Source organism: Canis aureus, chromosome 2 (assembly GCF_053574225.1).
Source record: "Canis aureus isolate CA01 chromosome 2, VMU_Caureus_v.1.0, whole genome shotgun sequence".
NCBI classification, from domain to species: Eukaryota; Metazoa; Chordata; class Mammalia; order Carnivora; family Canidae; genus Canis; species Canis aureus.
This window is the reverse complement of record NC_135612.1, coordinates 56,782,956-56,804,509: the sequence shown is the minus strand read 5'-3', so window position 1 is coordinate 56,804,509 and position 21,554 is coordinate 56,782,956. Positions and strand designations below refer to the sequence as shown.

Below are 21,554 nucleotides of genomic sequence, written 5' to 3'. Positions count from 1 at the left end.
ACTCAAAATAACTTGCATGCTGAAGTGGATACTTGGGGTGGCGTATTTTGATACTGAGGGACCTGGGGGGTGGATTGCAGTGAGCTCTGTGGAGGAGAGAACCAAGATAAAATGCAAACAGGGACCATCCCCCCAGAAAAGACCATCAAGAAACGGGAAGGGAGATCATGTAGCAGGTGAGATTTAAAGCAGGGGGTCAACTGTGGGGAAAGCCTGCTGCAAGCATCTCCCCAAAGGGAACAGTGTGCACAGAAGCCCTGAAACAGGAGGGTTCACGGGTGTTTGCATGGCAGCTGGCCAGAGGACAGGGGATGGAGAGCTGTCCACAGTGGTTTGGTAAGCAAGAGATTTTAAGCCAAGGGAAGGACTTTTGATTTTATTCTTTTTTTTTAATTTATTTTTTATTGGTGTTCAATTTACCAACATACAGAATAACTCCCAGTGCCCGGAGTGTGATTTTATCATGGTAAGATACTTTCGTAAGGATTATATTTTATTTGGATGAAAAGGTTCGATTTGAAATAGGAGATTGCATGATCACGTGCTTACTGGTAAAGCAGCAGGCTAGCTGCTGTGTGCAGAATGCCCGGAGGGGAGAAAGCAGTGGAGGAAGGGGGAGCATTGGAGTGCTGAAGCAACACCCCTAGAAGACACCTGTGATGGCTTGTCCAGCAGAGGTGACAGGGAGGATGCAAAAAATTAACTTGTGGGACAGAACAGGAGAAAGTTGTCCGGAACAGACCCAAACATGAATACAAATGGACTACATAATAATTAATAGTGTTTCAAATCGGTAAAGAAAGAATAAATGATATAATAAATAATTTCAATATGGTAAGCTCTTCCTTTGGGTAAAGATTCAGTCATGACCCTACCTCAAGTCCCACACTGAAATAAATTCAACCTAATTGAAAATGTCAGTGTGATGCATGACTTCGCCATTGCTTTAGGGAGGGGGACAAATCTATGACCGGAATTTTCCGCCCTTTGAAACAACATCCCAGAGTTTGAACATGTGAAATCACAAAAGAAAAGGGACCAGAGAAGAAAATGAAAATTGCCACTTTACAGGTACTTGTCATATTTCCCTGGGCGCCTTTTGGCTGTCTCTCAGATTGTCCTTGCCTCTGATGACTTAGACAGCCTCGAGGGATGCTAGTCAGCTCTTTTGGAGAATGTCCCTCCATTTAGATTTGTCTGTTACTCTCACGATTAAGATGGGAATCCTGGTTTAGAGAGGACGAGCACAGAGGTGAAGTGCCACCTGCGCCATATCAAGTTATGGCATCCTGTCCACGTGACTTGCCATGCTAAACCGGATCACCTGGCTGAGGTGGTGTTTGTCAGGTTTCCCCGCGTAAAGTTATTCTTTGGTCCTGTTTCCCTGTGGTCCCCATTGGAAGGAATTCACATGGGACATGGGAGGAGTAGGGAGTTGGGCTCCACCTCCTTGACGGCACAGCTTCCACATCATTTGTTTGGAATTCCTCTGCGTGGGAGATCTATCTACTCTCCTTCGTGTATTTATTTATTCAATCCTTATTTATATCAGTATGGACTTGTGGATATTTATTTTATACTTGGGCTTCTAATCTAAATACTACTTTATTTATTTAGTTGCTCAAACCATTCCAGCTTTGGCCATTGGGAGCTCTTCCATGGTTCCTGTGACCTTTGACACTTGCCATCTCCTTCTTTTTCGAGCACTTCCTTACTCTCTGGCACTACAAGATGCTCCAGGTTCATCTTCTATATTTCCTGTGCCAGACCCAAAATCAGTCACTGCTCCAAGGATCCCTGGTTCCTGTAGTTGGGGAATTGATTTTGAAATGAAGATCCAGACACCAGGTGTTAATTACTTTTTTAAAAAATCTGATATGATTCATTGCTTTCAAGGTTGTGTTAAAAAAAAACTGGCACTTTTCATCCATCACTGATGAAGGAGCAAATGATATGGCTTTCCTGGAAAAGTAAATTTTCAAAGTGTGTACAGCCTTAAGACTTACACAGATTTTGATACTGTAGTCTCACGTTTGACGCTCTATCTTAAGTGCAAAGATTTTCTGCCTTATTATGTACAATAGCACAATATCAGAAAAGCCAAATAACATAGAAATGATGAGACAAAAGAATAAGAATAAATAAATTATTCATATAAATGAGTAGGGAAATAAATAGATACATATGCATATGGGTGTTGTGGAGGAATAGTTTTTGTGTGAACGAGGAGCAATAACGTGTGTGTGTGTATTGTGAATTACAATTTGTTAATAAGAAAACACCTTTTAAATGAAAGGAAAATTTCTAAAATATTAATAGCAATGGCCTCTGAATGACAGGATTGTCATGTGTAATTTTTATTGTTTCTTCACATTTTTTTCTGTTTTATCCAACATTCTTCTAAAAGCTGTACTTATAAAAAAACTAAACATCAAATGTTTCTATCACTTTAAATTAGGGATGTGAAGCGGATGTCTAAATGATTGCTGTGGGCTGTTTGGATTTCATGGACAACTGGCTTATCTCTTCACTGAGTGACGCCATGATTTTTTGGCAGTAGGTTCCTCATCAGCAATAGAGGAGGAGGGCCTTACCCGGGAGATGAATCAACTGTCCTCAAATCACACAGCCGATTGGTAGCAATACTTGAACTCGACACAGCAAAAGATGCTGGTGTGGGGCTGGACTAAAGGCGAGGCACCAGAAGCCTCTGGATTGATTTGCTCTGTCACGGTTCTCTTGGCCATGCTAACTCCTGAGGAACACACCTTCCTGCGTCATAGGGAGGACTGAGGAAAGGAGCAGACAAGCCTCAAAGTATCACAGGGAGCAGAGCATGTTGAAATTACAAAGTCAAGCAAACTTGGCTTTCAGATGTTGGCAAGGCGGGTAATTAATTCACGCGGGACTTTGAGTTCTGGATTTGTTTTTCTCTTGTGCGAATCTGGGTTTGTTTTGGTGGAGAAGTAAGTAATAATTTTGTGTCGTCTTCCCCAGCGACAGAGCTAGGTCACATGACTCAAAGTTTTACCAAAAGCAGCACTTTTATTCTGTAAAGTTGCCAAGGCAACACCAGCTGCTTATGGCATCATGTGACGGAGGGGACACAGACTGATTTTAGAAGCCTAAAATTATCACTCAATCTGCTCACCAAAATTCTGAAACAGCCAAGATGGCCCCAAGCCCAAGGAAAAGCTTCATAAATACTGCTCTGTAAAAATGATGATGCTGATGAATTATGTATTGTTCTCTGAAGTCTGGTATCACAGCCTCAAATCACATACTAAAAACATATTCAAGACCAACATATGCTGGATATGCAGGACATGCAGGACACACCTGCTAATCTGTTACCAATTACAGTTTTCCCAATACCACATGGATAAAAATATTTCTTTTTAGTTTTTGTTAAATGGACTTGAAAAATTAAAATCTATTTTTGTATAAGTTAGATTATATCTCAAAGAGTTCTAATTCAAGATATGTTGAAGATGGAGAATGAGAATGATACTTTCTGACTAGAATATACAATTGTATAGTAATTGGGAATATATATATATATATATATATATACACACACACACACATACACACACACAGTAATTGTTTCAATATTTTTATGATAATAAACAACAGTCCATGGACCATAGTAAAAGTCTAAATCTTAGAGGTTCCCAGAGAGAATTAATTACATGGACAGATTCCAGAGAGTTATAACCTAATTCTAAATTGATCATTTGTCAGGCATTTAGAAGCAGAGAAACTGGTCTCAACCTCTCGTCATCCCCTCTTAGAGAAGAGATAAATTAGAATAGAAAGCAAAAACTGGACTCACTGCAAAATGCAATACTTTATCCTATCATGTTACCCAAGCTTTACACTTTTTGTTCTCAGAACACTCACTTTTAAATTAGATAGTTGCTTTGAAGTGTATGCTGCTTTTGCTGACAAAACGGGTAAGATTATTGTTGAGGGAAAAAATCCAGAGTGCGTGTGTGTGTGTGTGTGTGTGTGTGTATTTCTTGTAAACAGACTTCTCAACTCTTTACATTACTTTTGCAAAGATGAGTAATTGAGTACTCACTGTGTGCAGTACAGTGTGCTAGGTTCTATGGGGATACCAAGATCAACAAAATAACCTTTCCTCCGAGGACATGAGATAAAGGTACAAATAAATAAAACAAGATACAAAGAAGTAAAATTGAAAGCAACAGGACTATCCGATTACAGGAAAGGCAAAAGTGTCTCTGACTAGAAGGATCATGAGTGCTTCATGGAAAAAAGTAATATTTTGAACTGAGCTTGTAGGATGAGGAAGACTTTAAATTGAGTGAGGAATAGTCTGCTGAGGCAGAGACGCAGGTGGGCGAGGGTGGAGGAAGTAAGTCAGGAGCTCGGGTGGGAAGCAGAGAGGAAAAATACAGTCAGGAAGTTGTTTGAAGAGCGTTTAAGGGTAGGTCGGGACCAGGTCCTAGAGGAACATCATTCTGAGGTTCTGGACTGCATTCTGAGAACAAACAGAAGTGCTGATGACTTGGGGCTGCAAGAGTGACGTGTACTTTAAGATTAATTTGGAGAATGTCCATTGAATGCAGGCTAACCCAGGGGGGGCGGGAGTGAGTCATGTTGGGGGCCCAGAGAAATCACAGGTGGGAGGCACTGGAGATGGGGACTGGGTAAGTGGATGAGGAGGCAGATGGCCTTAAGATGCATGTGGGGGGTGCCCAGCAGGGCTTGGGGCCAGCTGGGTGCGTGTGGGTGGGAGGGAGTGCTCGTAGACTATACCAGTGCAGAGTATATGAAGACAAGCAGCTCTCTGACCTCCATGCCAGCTGGAGTCTGGCTTTGTCTCTGGAGCGTCTTCCCCTTCCGCTGCCTTCTATGCAGAGTCACGTGTGCATGTGTGCCCATGCGTGCATGTCCCTGTGTCTATCTGATCAGAACTGGAGGGAGAGAAAGAGGACAAATAGACATGATAAGGCTAGGGCATTGTCAGAGAATCCAGAGCACAGCACCTAAGAGAATCGAGGACCCAAAGTGAATATGAAAGCCAGTGTCCCAACCATGATCCCTTTAATGCATGAGGGAAGAATCAGATTCATTTTAAATTATTTTTCCATGGTGATATTTAATCCTGGAGACCACATATTCCAGAATTGAAACATAGAGATTGAAGCTTCAAGAGGGCTGCATGTGGCATGGACCATGATTTGCTTGGTTTGGTTCTAAGGACAGCAAGGAAGGGAGAGGTTTTTGATTTAATTCATTTTTTTTAATGTTAGAGGCAAAGGCCCAAGTAGCAGTGTCCAGGAGGCAGGATCATCATGAAATGACTGTCCTGTGATCCGTGACTGCTGTTGAAATGGACTTTCACTGGCCACGATCCACAGGTCACTTCAGTAAATACAGTAAATAAGTAAAAATTCAGACCCTTGATGTAGCGGCAAAAGTGGCTCTGAGAATATTTTAATCTGCTGTAAACTATACACATACATTGTAGCATCACACCTGCATTCAGATCCAGACTGTGAAAAATATTTACAGTGCTTTATAAGTCATCTTATGAAACAACTCAGTTGGATTTCAGGTGCCTGATTTCACCGAACTTTTCGGAGTGGTCATCTAAACCGTATGAATGTGAAGTTTGATAGGCACACCTCATTTGAAAGGTAATTCCATTTTATTTTAGAGAATTTTTTAAAATATGGAAAGGTAGAAAAAGCTTATGCTTTGCCTGCCCCCCAAGTGACAACTGCTTCCATGTTGATGCCAGTGTTTTAATATTTTCTTCTCTGCATGGATTTCCTGATCATTTTATATAGCCTAAATAATAGTTTATGTGTAAATTTGTATCATTTAATCCAGGTGTTTCCACGTCATTATAAAATTTTCATAATTTATTTTCACAGGTAAATAACGTTCCATCAGATCAGTATACCATGATTATTGAACTATCATTGAAACTTCGGGTACCTATATTTTTGCTAATAGAGGAGCATCTCACTGCATATTTTTTATGCTTAGGTTTGTTCCCTTGAAATGTGTTCTCAGAACCAGGATTGCTCACTTTTTTTTTTTCTTTTAGGATTGCTCACTTAAGTGTAATTTTATTTTGATCCAAATATCCTCACCTAATGTATAAATGCAGCATCTCCCATTTCTTACAGGAGAGAAGAAACAATCATGGCATTTCACGTGGCGAGCTTTATCATTATATCCTTCACTCCTTTTCTGTTTCGCTCACTGTCAGGCAAGCAGGGTTGAGAAGCAGGAAGGGTAAACTAAGGCTGGTGTCAGATGAACTCCCCTGATGGAGAGATGATTAGACTCTAGAAGGAAGTGTGTGAGAACCACCTACTTGTCCCCCCTCCTCTGGCTCTGTTTGGTCTCTTGTCACTCCACCCAGTTGTGATGGACAGTTCCTAACATCTGTCTGAAACTTGGCATCAGCCTCCCCTGTTTGGTGCTCTGAGGTCCTGCACCCTCAGAGCCCCAGAATCATGGTAAAAAGCTGTAGCACCTGGACTGGATGAAGCCAAGATGCGCGTGCATGCCCAGTACCACGTGGAGTCTAGCCTCCTCCCAAAATTGGAGCCCTCTGTATGAACTCCAGTCCATACAACATCAATATAGGTTTCACACACACACACACACACACACACACACACACACACACACAAGCATTCTAGGGTCCACTTTAACAAAGTTTTCTTGGTTGAAGATTTTCTCCGAGTATTGGTAGTGCTCTCTTACTCTGAATTCCCAAATAGGAGATAAAATACATAGCATTTTCCAAACTCAGTTGATGACAAGGACTCCTTAATGGTCTACTGATGGGTAGGAAGAATGTTGGGGAACAATACTGTGAAATGGTGCCTCACATTCCTGCTTTCTCCTTCTGTGTACCTGACATCCTTACCCCAGCCAGTCCTCTGAAGTGTGGAAGACCACCCTCCCACAAAGCACAGTGTTAGCACTTTTGAAAATGAGCAGGTGGTCACTGCTCCCTCTGTTTTATATCCCTTGTGTAAATACAAATTAGCCAATATCTTGTCTTCAAACCACTTTTCTAACTGTGTCTTTGTTCAATAATGGGTGCTCTAGAAAACATATAGGGACTTAGGAAGATTATATGGCATGCATTATGAACAGCATTATCTTCACATTGAAGTTGGCTGAACCCACCTCGAGATCAGCAACCATTCATTACAGGGGGTGGGGTGGGGGTGTGTGCGGTAAGGAAAAAAATGAAACCAAATGTTAAATATCCCCTGAAGCAAAAATCCAGAATAATCTGGGTTTAGACTAAAATATAGACTTCAGGGATTGGAATGAAAATGAGAACCTGAGGAGGCACAATAGTTTTAACACCTTATTTAGTAGGCTATTATTCAGAAACTAGGTTGTGTATCCCCTTAGCAGCCAATAAGCATACTTCTTTAAGAAACAGGGTCATGATTGGCCAACATGGATAAAATAAAAGTGTTTTGCTTAGCATTTCTCTTAGATTCTCTGACTAAATGAAGAACATATTATATTCAAATATTTTTGAGACACTACAAATGCTGTCTTGATTAAGATGTAAAGGTTCCTGGTGACACATCATGGAAATGAACTTTTGACTCAGATCATCCTCGGTGATGGCCAATGTGTTTAGGGCAAAGCTTTCTTTGCAGAAAGAGCCACAATTTAAGCCGAAATTATGTATAGTAGTTGTCATTCCAATTTACCTGTTTTTGCTAGAAACTCTACCTGAGATGTGAGGCTGAGGACTAGGAGTTAGAGGGACTAGGAGTCAGAGCTTGCATCTTATGCCCCCACTGCACCCACAACAAGGCCACCATAGACAATGGCCTCAGACTCCAGCTTCCCAGGGTCTGGATGGAGCCAAAATGTGTGTGCATGCCCAGTACCAAGTGGAGTCCTGCCTCCTACCAAAGTTGGAACCCTCTATATATAAACCTCATTGGTTCCAGGAACTAATTGATAGAAAGCTTAAGCATTTTGCAAAATAAAACAAACAGCTATAGCTTAAAAAGAAGGGTAGCCAAAGCTCCAAACCATAGATCATAATGTATTCAAATGAGTCAACTCAGCTCCAGCTCTTGGATTCTGGAGAATGAGACAAGGTATCTATGTGCTAGGAGGTCACTGCTGACAAGTACAGAAACAAAAGGAATGTGAATGACCTGCAAAACAAAGAGGACTTGGATCCAGGGAGGATTGACTAGGAATCCAGGCCTTCCTAGGGGACAGTCTGCTCCCCTCTCTCTTCTGAGCCATCTTAACCACAAGTCCTCTGGCTATCTCACCCTGCTGCTCCATCCTTAATGTCAACTACATTTCTGAGCACAACCACTGTTGGCTTTTGACCACCATGGATTCTAGCCAGGGGGTTCCTGAAGACACCAGGGCTTGTCAGAGACAAGATTTCCCACTCTCTGACCATAAATTGATGGTTTCACTACTTTCACTGAGCTGTTCAGGCTCAGAACCCAGGAGTCAATTCCAGAAATCCCATGTCCCTCCTCTCCAAATATAATTACTCATCAAACTTTGAAATTCTCTGTATTGTCCTCCATTCCCCCAACACACACCACTCATTGTGCTCCCAAGCTTTCTTAAAAATGTCTCTTGTCACACTAGACCCTGAGATTCATGAGGATCAGGGCTACATCTAATTCATATTCCTAGCTCTGTCCCCTGCTATCGTGCCTGGCTCACAATTGATACTTGGGCATGTTTGGTTGAAGGAATATGATCCAGCCAATTGTTCTGTTCCATGTGTTTCTTCCCTGCTTTATATTCTTGCCAATACTATCATCTTTCAACTAAGACTCAATAATATAATGATTAAATTATGGATAGTGAATGCTGTGAAGAAAATAATGTGTAATAAAAAGACTGAGGCAGGCCATGATATCACAGATAAAATAGTCAAAGATGTCCCTGAGCAGAGGCATGAATGAATGATGGAAAAGAGCTACGCAACCACCTAGGAGGCAGAGGAGAACAGGGAAGCAAAAGTGAAGGTAAAGGCCCTGAGTTAGGAATGATGGCATCTTGCTTGAGGGGAGAGGAAGAGGGCCAACATGGCTAATGCACCATTAATCAGGAAAAAAGGAGCCAGAGAAGAGGTCCAAGAAGTAGCAGGGACTAGAACATACCCTAGGTATGTCAAGAAACGTGGATCCTATTCAAGTGCAGTGGGGAACCATAGCATGGATTAACTTAGGAATTTAAGTTGTCTGAGTTAATTATTTCAAAAAATCATGCTGGATACTGTCTGCAGAGTGGGTTGAAGGGGGACAAAAGAGACCCGTGAAAGCATGTATGCAGAAATGTAGGAGATGGTGTTTGTGGATTGTGCTTGAGGAGAAGAAGTAGAGGGTATCAGTAGTGGTTGGATAACATATATATTTCTAAGGCAGAATCGAAAGAATGTGCTGATCAATTGGATGTGGCTGGTGAGGAAATCCGACAAGCCAGGGAAACACCTGGGCCCTGGATCTTGGGAAATGACGAGCTGGGTGAGGAACTGCTTTGCAAGGTGGAGACAGTGAGAAGTCAATGGGAAGAGAATCTGTTTGTGTTAAAGTGAAAATACCACAATTGCAATTGGTGTGGATCTGGAGCTTAGACAAGAAGACTGTGCCAAGGACATCAGTTTGAGAATCAGTCATATGTAGAATGTATCAAAGATCTGCAGGGATGGGTGAGTTCAATGAACCATGCATTTTAATGTCATGGGGTCCCCTTTGGCCAGGAGCCATGCAGGTGCACAATGCCCTAATGAGAATGTCCAGATGCCTTCAAACATTTGACTTTTATATCTACATCATGACCCTTATGGGCATTATTAAACTTTAAGAACTCTCTGGAGAAAACAGGGAAGGAGCAAAGGGCATAAGAACCTCAGGAATTCATGTGGCCCCCAGGGAGGCAACGCAAGAACACACAGTCTACAGCAAACAACGTAAACCAAAGTTGGGGAAACTCGCCAATGAGTGTGGCTCCAAATCGTCTCTGCAGCAGCAACAACAGCAAGGACCAAGAGCCAGAGATATAGAAACAGAGGTGAGCTGAGCACGTCTCCCCAGAGCCTCCACCTCCACCAATCTATTAGTCTACAGATATCTGGTCTCCAGAGACTTCTTCCATTCAGACCCTTAGGCCTATTTCCTTGGGCTCAAGGGCATCCTTCTTCATCTCCAGACCCCTTTGGGGACCTCCATGTTTATACCTACCACTTCCCACCATGATACTTTGATCCAAAGTTGGGGCTGACCATCTGAATGAGAACCATCATAGCATGGGAACATACCTGAATTCACAAGGAGAGTCAACCCACTGAGATGTTCAGCTGATCCTTAGGGGAACCATGAAAAAAACCAGGAAAACAATTTATGTTTGTGTAATTCATTCACGATGCTGCCCCCAATTTTTTTTTCTGTATACTAGTGGTTCTCGGTCTTTAACATCAGGATCATTTGAAGGGCTTGTTAAAACAAGCACTGAGCCCCACCTGATCTGCTAGGTCTGAAGCAAGACCCAGGAATGTGTATTCCTAACAAGTTCGCAGGTAATGCTGCTATTTCTGATGCATGGTACGTGTTTTGAGAACCACTGCCATAGGGTATTCTGTTGTGTGACTATCCCGCCATTTATTTATACTTTCTACTGCCATTGACATCTGGGTTATTGTCATTTGGGGGCTGTTATAAATAATGATTCTGTGAGTATCTTTGTCTACATCATCTGTTCACATATGTAACAGGTTTCTGCTGGGTCCCTAGGAATTGTTGGGTCATATGGCATGTGTAAGTTCAGCATTAAGAGATACTGCCAACAAGTTTTCCAAAGTAGTTGTAACTAATTTACACTCTCAGGAGCAATAAATAGTTGAGAGTTCTTGTAATGCACAGCATCCCCACCAATGTTTAGGCTTTTGAAGCTTTTAAGTCTCCGCCAATCTGTTGACTGTGTATGTGGTTTTCATTGTGGTTTTATTTTTCCTTTCCCTGATGACTAATGAGGTGGAGGCCTTTTAATATATTTATTGGGCACTAGGCTTTCTTTTTATATGAAGTGCCTCATCAAGATTTTGCCTGTTTTTCTAATTGATTTGAATGAGTTCTTTATACATTTTAGATACTAGGTCTTTGTCAGTTCCATGTGTTGCAAACATTTTCTTCCATTGTGTAGCTTGTCTTTAATCTTTATGATGCCTTCTTGTGAATAGCATTTCTTGATTTTCATGGAGTCTGTTTCCGGGTCTCTCAAACTAGGAGCGGTGAAAGACCTTTTCTCCCCCACCCCCACCCCCACCCCCACCCCCGCCTCACATCAACTGGGGAGTGATGCTTTAGAAATTACAACATGATTGAATATAAACATATAACTTTTTAAAAGCATTCAAAAAACTTTAAGCATTTGATTATCAAGAAATGTGTTCAAGAGACCCTCCCTTCATCCTTAAGCCTCACCCAGTCTTCTGAGGATATTGTACCCAAGAATGAAGCAAGACTCAGGAATCCGAGTTTTGTACTTATCAACTGACTCTTAAACAGAAGAACATTCAATTGCCAAGCTTTTTACTGCTTAATAAAGGTCACAATAGACAACTTACCCTATTTACTCCCAACTATCCCCCCACTCATTCTTTTTTTTAAAAAAATATTTTAGTTATTCATTCATGAGAGACACCGAGAGAGAGAAAGAGAAGCAGAGACACAGGCAGAGGGAGAAGCAGACTCCATGCAAGGAGCCCAATGTGGGACTCAATCCCGGGACTCCAGGATCATGCCCTAGGCCGAAGGCCAGGGCTAAACCACTGAACCACCCAGGGATCCCCTCCCCCACTCATTCTTGACCTTGACCCAGTTCATGGGCCTCCAGTGTCCTTGAAGCACAGGGGTGGTTAAAGTCATGGATGTGGTGAAGTCATCTGTACACATGATACACAGTGATAAAAAAAAAAAAAACTATGGTTCTAAAATCATGTTCCTCCCTCCAGAAAAAAATTTTAAAAATAAAAAATAAATGAAAAAAGTAAAAAATAAATTAATCAAATTAAATCAAATCATGTCCAAATATCCCCCAGAACTTTTTTCAAATTCAGAGTCCAAATGTCATATGGACTAGCTGAATGGCATGCTCATAATATAGATTGATTTTAGCAAAACACTTAAAAACTTTCTTCTAGAATATAATGATAGATAAGAGTACAGTGAGAACTGGGGGATTACACCATTAAGTCATGGAAAAGGAGATGGTTGAGCAATATTTTTTCTTTTTTTAAGGATTTCAGTTATGTATTTGAGAGAGAGAAAGAGATGGCAAGAGAAAGCACAAGCGGGGAGGAGAGGAAGAATCAGGGAGCCCAACGTGGGGCTCGATCTCAGGACCCAGAAATCACAATCAGAGCCAAAGGCAGATGCTTAACCAACTGAGCCACCCAGGTGCCCCTTGAGCAACTTTATGATATAAAAAGAAATTAAAAGGTGAAGACTGATTTAATTGATATGATCCTTATTTTCTTCTCTGTTAAGAAGACTTAAAAATTAATTATGTTGTCATCAGCTGTCACTGTTTCTGTGCCAACCCACCCTGGATTGTGAGCCACTTAAGGGCAGGAGTTAGATCTTGTTCACCTCTGCAGTGAGTCTTTTGTAGATAATCTTTAACAAGTAAAAGCAGTTCTCTTTCATTCTTTTTTTTTTTTTTAGTTCCCTTTCATTAATTTGTTAAAAGTCTACCATAAACGAATGACTGCGTACATGTTTTTCCTGCATCTGTTGAAACGATCCTGTGGTTTTCTGCTCTAATCAGTGAACGTGACAGCATGTACCAATAGATTTTCTTTCTTACATCCTTGAGATGCACCCAGTTCATCACAATGTAGGATCATTTCTACACATTCCTGGATTCAGCTTGCTAATTTTTGTTCATCAGCTCATGATCAAAACTGGCCAGAAGTTTCCTTTTCTCCTCCTGTCCTTGTCTTGTTCCGATATCAGTGTTACACTTGCATCATTAAATGAGTAGGAGAAAACTCCTTTTTTCCCTCTATTTTATGGAACATTTTGTGTGAGTCTAAAACTGTATATCCCTGAATTGTTTGTTAGAACCCACTTCTAGATGACTCCAGATTCAAGGGTGCCTGGGTGGCTCAGTCAGTTAGGTGTCAGCCTTCGGCTCAGGTTATGATCCTGGAGTCTCGGGATTGAGTCCTATATGGGGCTCCCTGCTCAGCGAGGAGTCTGCTTCTCCTCCCTTGGCTCCTCTTCTTTCTAAAGCTCTCTCTCCCTCAACTAAGTTTTTAAAAACTGTTAAAAAATAGACTCTAGACTCAACTATTTCTTTTTGGGAAACATTTAAGTACAAATTACTTTCTTTAATGGTTACAGAACAATCCGTACCTTCTGTTTTTTTGAGTCAACTGGATAAAGTTATTTTTTCTAAGAATTTGTCCATTGTTACCTAAGTTCTGAAAAATGGGGCACATAGTTATTCGTAACATTGTCTCATTACGTGCTAATCTCTGCAGCACGGACAGCTCTGTTGCCTTTCTCTCTCTGGTATGGTTTATCTGAGCTTTCTTATTTTCTTGATAAATACTGCCAAGACTTTATCCATATTATTAATCTTTTCAAACAGCAAACTCTGACTTTCTTTATTCTCTTTATTGTCCTCTTCCTCTTTTATTTAAATAATGTTTATCTTACCTTTAATATTTTCTTTGGGGGGTTATTTTGTTTTTATTTTTAAAATTTACTTAGAATCACTCAAGTCATTTCTTAGGCCTTTCTTCTGGTCTTGTTTAAGTATTTAAGGCTTTACATTTCTCTCTACCAAATTTAGCTGCAAGTCAAGTTCACATACTCTGCCTTTTTGTTCTTGTCCAACCCCAAATACATTCAATTTTCTATTGTGATTTCCTCTTTGACCGACCTCTGAATTCTTTAGAAGTGTTTTGAATTTCCAAATGGATGATTTTCTAGTTCTCTTTCAATACTGATTTTTGAAGTTAATTTTTGTTAATGTCAGAAAATGTGACCTCCTCATGGCGCCCATCCTTAAAAGTGGTCTGGCTTTTATAATCTAGTCTTACATTGTCCAATACATAACCACTAGCCACAATGGCCATTTAAATATAGATTAATTAAAATAGAATGCAATTTAAAGTTCGGTTTCTTTATTGCACTAGCCATATTTCTGTTGCTCAGGAGCCGCCACAGCAGACTGCAAATACAGAATGCTCCTGTTACTGCACGAGGTTGGTATTGGACAACTTCTGGTGTGGCGTGTGGTCAGTTCTCCTAAATGCACTCTGTGCACTCGAGAAGAGAGACTGGGGCAGCTGTGGGATCCAGCATCTTACATGCACAAGTTCGATCAACTGTGTGGTTCAAACTTTCCATGTCCCCCTTGAGTTTTAAATTTGTTTTACCTACTACTGGAGAAGTGTGCTAAGTTTGTGTACTGCTCCATGCAATTCTGTCAAATTTCATCTTAAACGTTTTGAGGTTATATCATTATGGGCATGCGAGATCAGAATTGTGACATCTTCCTTGTGACTTGCACGATTTCACCATCATGTGTTGACCTTCTGTGTCTCTAGTGACATTTTTTTTTTAACCTGGAAATCTATTTTATCAGATATGGTTACACCCATGTATGGTTTGTCTAATAGAGCAGTCCCTTTATATGGTTCATGTTTACCTGGAATATCTTTATCCAATCCTTTACTTTTCAACTGTATATTTTACTTTAGCTGTGTCTTTTAAGCAAATAATGGCTGATCTGTTCTTTAAATCCCAGGTGACAGTATTTATCTTGCAACCGGATGGTTTCCATCATTGACATATATTGAAATGAGTGATACATTAGATTTATTTCTACTATTTTATTTTGTGTGCTTTATACTTTTCTCGCTCTTTTACTTTCTTTTGTTTATTATTATTCCTTTCTGGCTGTGTTGTAGAATAGTCAAGTTGCATTTTTCTTCTGTTTTTTCTTACTACTTTGAAAGCTATGCACTCAATATCTATCTTGTGGTGGTTTCTCTAGAAGTTGTAACATGCATGTGTAACTTAGTAAAATCTTAGTTAATCAATATCCTGCCTCTTGAAGAGATCAAGGTGTATTTTAACTCTGATTAATCCCATTCTGAATAACGTGGTTTGTGTCCAGTGTTTTGGGTTTCACCTTGTCTTTATTTAAATCAGTGTTACTTTAGGTAAATGGTTAATTATTGTTTTGCCCTTAATCACTCTTAATTTCTGCTTTTTCTTGTCTTTGGGCTTCAAAAGAGTTCTACTTTCTTGCTAATTTAGCATTTGAAGGGTTTCTATGTACATATATGTGTGACCTAACAAGAGTCACTCATTTAATGAAGACTTTTTTTTAAAGATTTTGTTATATATTTATGAGAGACACAGAGAGAGAGCCAGAGACATAGGTAGAGGGAGAAGCAGGCTCCCTGAGGAAAGCCTGATGCAGGACTCAATCCCTGGACCCCGGGACCATGCTCTGAGCCAAAGGCAGACACTCAACCACTGGGCCACCCAGGTACCCAATGAAGACCTTTTTTATTAACTCTTAGAGGCTCCAGACTTAGGGGGCCTTCCTTATAGTTTGAAAGAGACATTTCAACCCAAGAAGATATTTACTGAGACCCGAATGTGCACAGGTCAAGTAGTTTAGAGACACCCTGGAAAATTCATCGCAAACATGTGCACAGCCTACCACAGGTCAGGGTTGTAACCTGCATTACTTCTTGCAGAAAGTATAATTATGATCATTATGATCTTCAGTGTTCAGAGGAGGAAAGTGTGTCTTAGATTATAGATTATCCAAATCCCCAAAGCTTGGCAGAAAGATCTGGAACATGAATCCAGATCTTCTGGCTTTGAACACCCCTGACTGTCCACTACCCCTCCACTTGTTTGTCCATCATAGGTAGTTAAGAGCAGCTAGAGATATTCTGGGAGTCCCACTGGTTTAAAGTTAATAGTGAAAAGGAGATCTGTGCCATGGGGGGTGAAGTGTGGGTGAGTAAAAACTGAACAGAGAAAAACATGTTGAATGAAGTTTGTTTTGTTTTGAAACACTGTGATTATCCTCTTCATGTCCAATTTTAAGTGCTTGCTCTCCCTTGCCTACTGTCCAAACCTCCAGATGTCTTGGAAAGACAGATGCTCCAGCATGTCAACCGTTTGGCCCCTTTAAGATGACAACGTATGGTTCCTGAAACACTCAATTACCAAAAATAATTGTGCTGTACTTAATAAATCCTCACTGGTGCAGTAAGCATATGGGCAAGGCAGTATGGTAGATGTCACACAGCAAGAATAATGACAACAGATGTGCTACTACCAAGTTCTTTCTGGAACAGCCACTCCCGTTTCCTACTCTTTATTTCAGGATTAAAAAGTGAAGCATATTAATGAATGGTCTGGCCTACAGGAAAAAAATATACGTTACATGATTTGGCCTAGTGCCCATCCCAGAGTCCCCATGACTTGTTCATCCTTGGAATTCCAAGCTGTTTTATATGGGCTAGTCATCATGGACTCTTTTGAAGGCTTCCACTTTCCTTCCTGCTCTCTCCTGCCAGGTCAAGAATCTTTAACTCTCATTTTTAAAAAATGGCATCAAGCTGATAAATGTTTAATTCTAGAACCCCTCTCTATCCCTTCATCCATGAAGCTGTGTCACTGTCCTGAGTCACCTTACGTCTGATCCAGAAGATGGAGGTCACTGACCCTGGTACCCTCAAGGCTGCCTGGATCCTCTGACTTTATGCTACAGCAGTGGCCTGAGCTTCTTCTCTCTGCCCTATAAGCCAACTCCGCCCCAAAGACTACACATTCCTTTTTTTTTTTTTTTAAGACTACACATTCCTGAGACTCAAACAGTCTCCTATCCCTTGTCTCTTCCAGTTTCATGGCTTTCCTGCTTTAACCACACTGCTGGGACCTCATCTTCCAGGTTCAAATCTCAGAGGCAGTCAGGCAGCCCTAAGAGAGCCATTGAAAAGAGTTTAACCATGTGCCATTTCTGTGTGTACCATGGGCTTCCCAGCAAAGACTCCCCCCATCCAGGGAAGTATCCTCTCTTAGACCAGCATTGCCATGGTGATTCCCAGGTCTAGAAATACTTAGTAAGCAAGGAGAGATATCCTGATCCAGGTTCTCCATGAGCAAGTAACAGGCATGGTTCCTCTGCTATGACCCATCATACTCTTCTTTTTTGTCCCCAGCAGACTGGATTCAGAGGTCTCCAACCTCTAGGTTCCTCTGCCTTAGAGACTATGGAGGACCATGAATACAGGTGGGAAAAACTGGTGATCACCATCTCATGTTTCACTGTGAGGCACCCATGCAGCATTCCCATGAAAAAGGTGTTCAAATCCTGTAAAGCTGTAGGTGGTATCTGAAACACAGTATTATGTTTAACAGGCTTGGCAAAAATCTCCTCACAATGAAGTCTTTCAGAATCTACCTCTGAGTCTCCCCAGTTCAACCTTCTCTCTTGTTTTCCTCACTAGAGCCAAGAGGCAGCTTGCAGCTGGGGAGTATTGAGTGTGAGAGCCCCCACTGGTACTGAGGCATAGCAGGAAGAAAGACAAAGTAGAGAAGAAAACACTGGCCATAGAGATTTGCTCCCAGATGAGTGGTGCTTGATCTCCCTACATATTGCTCATCATCCTTCATCCTTAACTCTGCTCCACTCTCTCTGAGAACCTCATCTCCAATTCCATTAAGAAAATTGCCTCCTTCCACCCAACCAATTACATTATTTCTGCACCCATCACTCATCTTTACTGCATTTCATTCTCCCTGTTTGACTACTCTCCCACTGGTTCATTTGACATCATCCCATCTACCTCCTTGGAAACATTCTTCATCAGTTTTTACCTCCTTGCTTTATTTCTGAAATCTCTCCCTCTCTCCTGGCACTTTCCCTTAAGTAAATAGGCATGCTTACCTCTCTTATCATTTTTCAAAATTCCTGCTTTAACCCTGTGTAGTAGATAGAATAATGCCCCCTCTGCCAGAACAAGTCCACATTCTAATCCCAGGAACCTGTGAACATGTTACCTTACATGGCAAAAGAGAATTTGCAGACATGATTAAGTGAAGTATCTTGAGATGGGGAACTTATCTGGGATTATCTGGGTGGACTCAATGTAAACATAAAGGTCCTTATAAAAGGAACGTAGAGGGGTCAGAGCAAGAGAGACAGATATGACAGCAGAAATGCAGGTCAAAGGAATGCCATTGGTAGAAGGGGAGCATGAGTCCAGCAATACAAACAATCTCTACAAGGTTAGAGGCAAGGAAGAGATTCTCTAGAGTCTTCAAAGTGAAGTGAAGTCCTGCCAACAACTTGATTTTAGCCCATAAGACCTGTTTTCCAACCTCTAACCTCTGCAACCATAAGATAATAATTTTTTGGTTGTTTTCAGCCACTAAGTTTCCACAATTTGTCACAGCTGCAATAGGAAGCTTATAAACATTGCAATCCTTCTTTAGCTAATCTTCAAGACTCTCTTCTCTCTTATCCAAGCTGGCTCACCCTCTTTTCCCATTAACCCCTTAAATTACTATAATCTCTTATCAGAGAGAAATACCCAAGGTATTTTCCTACCAATTCCCATTCTGGAACATTCCCATTTCTAGAACATAGTCTCTGTCTCCTTCTCAGAGAACTAGCTATAACTCAAGAAGATAATCCATAAAATATTATGGAGGGAAAAAAAACCTGTTGCTTCATATCCTGGTTGCCTTAAACATTGTTCATAAATAAGAGACTCTCCACTATTTTTGTGGGTCTTCTCTGTAGTTTAAAATATTTTCTCTGTGTGTGTATTTCTTGGAAGAAATGATAACATGAGAAAAAAAAAGAAAGGATAACATGGAAACACCTGGTTAAGGGGATTTTACCCACTGTTTATATCCCTTCAAACCCCCCATGACCTCTGTCAGTTCTGGCCCCCAACCCTGGTCCCATCACTACACCACTACCTTCCCCCCCAGACAAGACTGCCTTTCTGGAGCCCTCCTCCAGCCAGCCTCCCATGGCCCATTGGAATCCTGCCCTTCATCAAACTCAGAGCATGGCTCCCCTCAATCTCCTGAGGATTTCAACCTGCAGGTAAGGTTCTGGCTCCAACCCTTCTTCAGACCTTTCCCGGTCTCTGAGATCAGCTCTTCTGTCTTTTCCCTGGGCACCTTCTCCTGGGACTCACACTGGTGGTGCCATCTGCATGGATGAGGAAGATTGAAATGTCTTTAATGTCACTCAACAGAGGCCACTACCGAGGAGACCTGAATCCACTCTGTCTTGTCTGCTCTGTGGATGGAAGAGTCTGGGTGAGTTCTCCTTAGGCACGACTCTCCGCCAGTACCTCATGTCTCTGCCTCATCAAGGTTGTCCCATTTGGCCTACTTTCTTCTTGCATCTTGTGGCATCTAGCTTTCTCAGTTTGGCTGACATGAGAAGCTACCACATCTCCGATACTTTCTTTCTGTTGAACTCCAAGTTCTGAGACAAAGAGTCTTAACTCCAGCTCCTCCTTAAGGAGACTCAGCTGCTGAAACTGTCCTTCACCCCATGCCAGTATCCTCCAGGATGGCCTTTGGATGGGAAACACACAGCATCTGACCAGCCACCCCCAGGGTCTCTGCTTAGACCTCTTCTTTTTCCTTCCTTATGGACAAGCTCATGTATTTTAGCCACTACCTCCTCCTCAAAAGGCCTGATGGGATTGACAATGAACCAGAATGAGCAAACAAGAGCAAGCTTTAGAGTATAAAATATCTGACTGCCAAAATGTGTTTTCAAATTTTCAATGGAAGGGTGGGAAGATAAAAGTAAGAAATATTTTAGATGGACAGATCAAATCTAGAAGGTCAAACAATCAACATATAAACTCCAGAAAGATGTACTCACACGGGAAGAATCATATTCAAAAATGAAAAAAAATTTTCCCCAGCTAAAGGGAACACTGACCTTCAAATTAAAAGGCCCCTCAAAGTGCTGGATGCTGGAGAAAGGATTCAAATGCAGACACATCCCCACAAAGTTTCAGAACCTCGGAATGAAGCAGGCAATCCTGAACCTCTTGAATGCTAGCAGGTCACTCAAAAAGCAATAAAAATTAAACACGATCATCATCAGCGATCCCCGGTGACCTGTGACAATAGAACACCCTGTTCTTTTGATGGAACATTGCCTTCAGAAGTTCAAGTAACTGGTCCAAAGAAACAAGATTCAGGAAACAGTAGCTCCAATACAGCAGAGCAAGGAAGGGCTATCCCTTGTGATATTAATGCAGCAGACCTAGAAGCCAACAGCACAGACGGCAACAGGCTGGCTGAAACTAATGACGTGACCAAATCAGGGGTCTCACATCCAGCCCACGAGTAGCTATTGCTTGCATAGGACGGAGAGGTACCAAAAATAGCAGAGGGTGATAAATGCCATCCCCGCTCCTAGGGGCTCATAGTCTAGCCTACAGGAAACAAGCTGTGGTCGGCCCCAGCCTCCCCTCCAAATACACACCATAGCCATCCCCTGGCTCAATCCCAGGGCTGCAGCTCCTCGGCAGCGTGGCAAAGTACATGTGACTCAGTTGTTCAGGGGCGAGCAGTCTAGTAGGATAAGGGGGTTCCAGGAATGAAACCCCCATTCCTTTTTTTAAGATTTTATTTATTTATTTATTTATTTATTTATTTGAGACACACAGAGAGAGAGGCAGAGACAGAGGCAGAGGGAGAAGCAGGCTCCATGCAGGGAGCGCGATGTGGGACTCCATCCCGGGTCTCCGGGATCAGGCCCTGGGCTGAAGGCGGCGCTAAACCGCTGAGCCATCCAGGCTGCCCATCCCATTCCATCCCATAGCCCATCCTCTGCTTTCCAAACCAGGTTACTTCCTTGCATCCTTCAGTACCCCCTGCACCCCCTGAAGGGCAGCTACACACAAGAGGTCAGTGGCCCTCCAGTCTGGGCCCCTCGGGACTGGACTGCACTGGACAAAAGCTCTTCCAGAGGGTGGCCTATGGGTGGCCTCTTGTCTGAGGCAGACTCTCCCCTATTTTATATCCTTTTTGATTTCAAATCAAAACAGAATGGAGGTGTAGTAAAATAGAGAAAGTAATTCTATATATAGATATAGATATATGATAAAATTGCCATTTTACCCAGAGTTAGAAGGAGCCGTGAGATTGAACAGAGCAAGAAGGAAAATTGGAAGTTAATTACTACTTTACAACAGAATAAGAAACTGAGAATGCCTTGCGTTCTTTATCATCAGTCCTCCCTGAATTACAAAATAAACAGGATAAAACTTCATGTTTTCTCTATGCAGACTGAAGCGTGGCATTAAGAGGCTCTGGTAATTAAATTTAATTGGAGCCAGATTTATAAAACAGACTGTGGGCTGTTGGGGGTGAGGCCTGAGCACCATCTACCTTCCTCGTCACATAAATGCTGGCTATTAAACTTGATGCTGTGATCTAGTATGTGTAACAGGCCTTAGAAAT

The 21,554-nt window shown here is 41.6% G+C and overlaps 1 long non-coding RNA gene across 1 annotated transcript in view; it reads right to left on the bottom strand.

The window, feature by feature from the left end:
- The window catches only part of LOC144298866 (uncharacterized), a 150,239-nt gene extending 129,985 nt beyond the window's left edge, over positions 1-20,254 (bottom strand). The window contains exon 1 of the long non-coding RNA XR_013365743.1: positions 20,023-20,254. This is a non-coding gene — a long non-coding RNA (uncharacterized LOC144298866). The remainder of the gene's footprint in view (positions 1-20,022) is intronic.
- Positions 20,255-21,554: the final 1,300 nt, after the last annotated feature.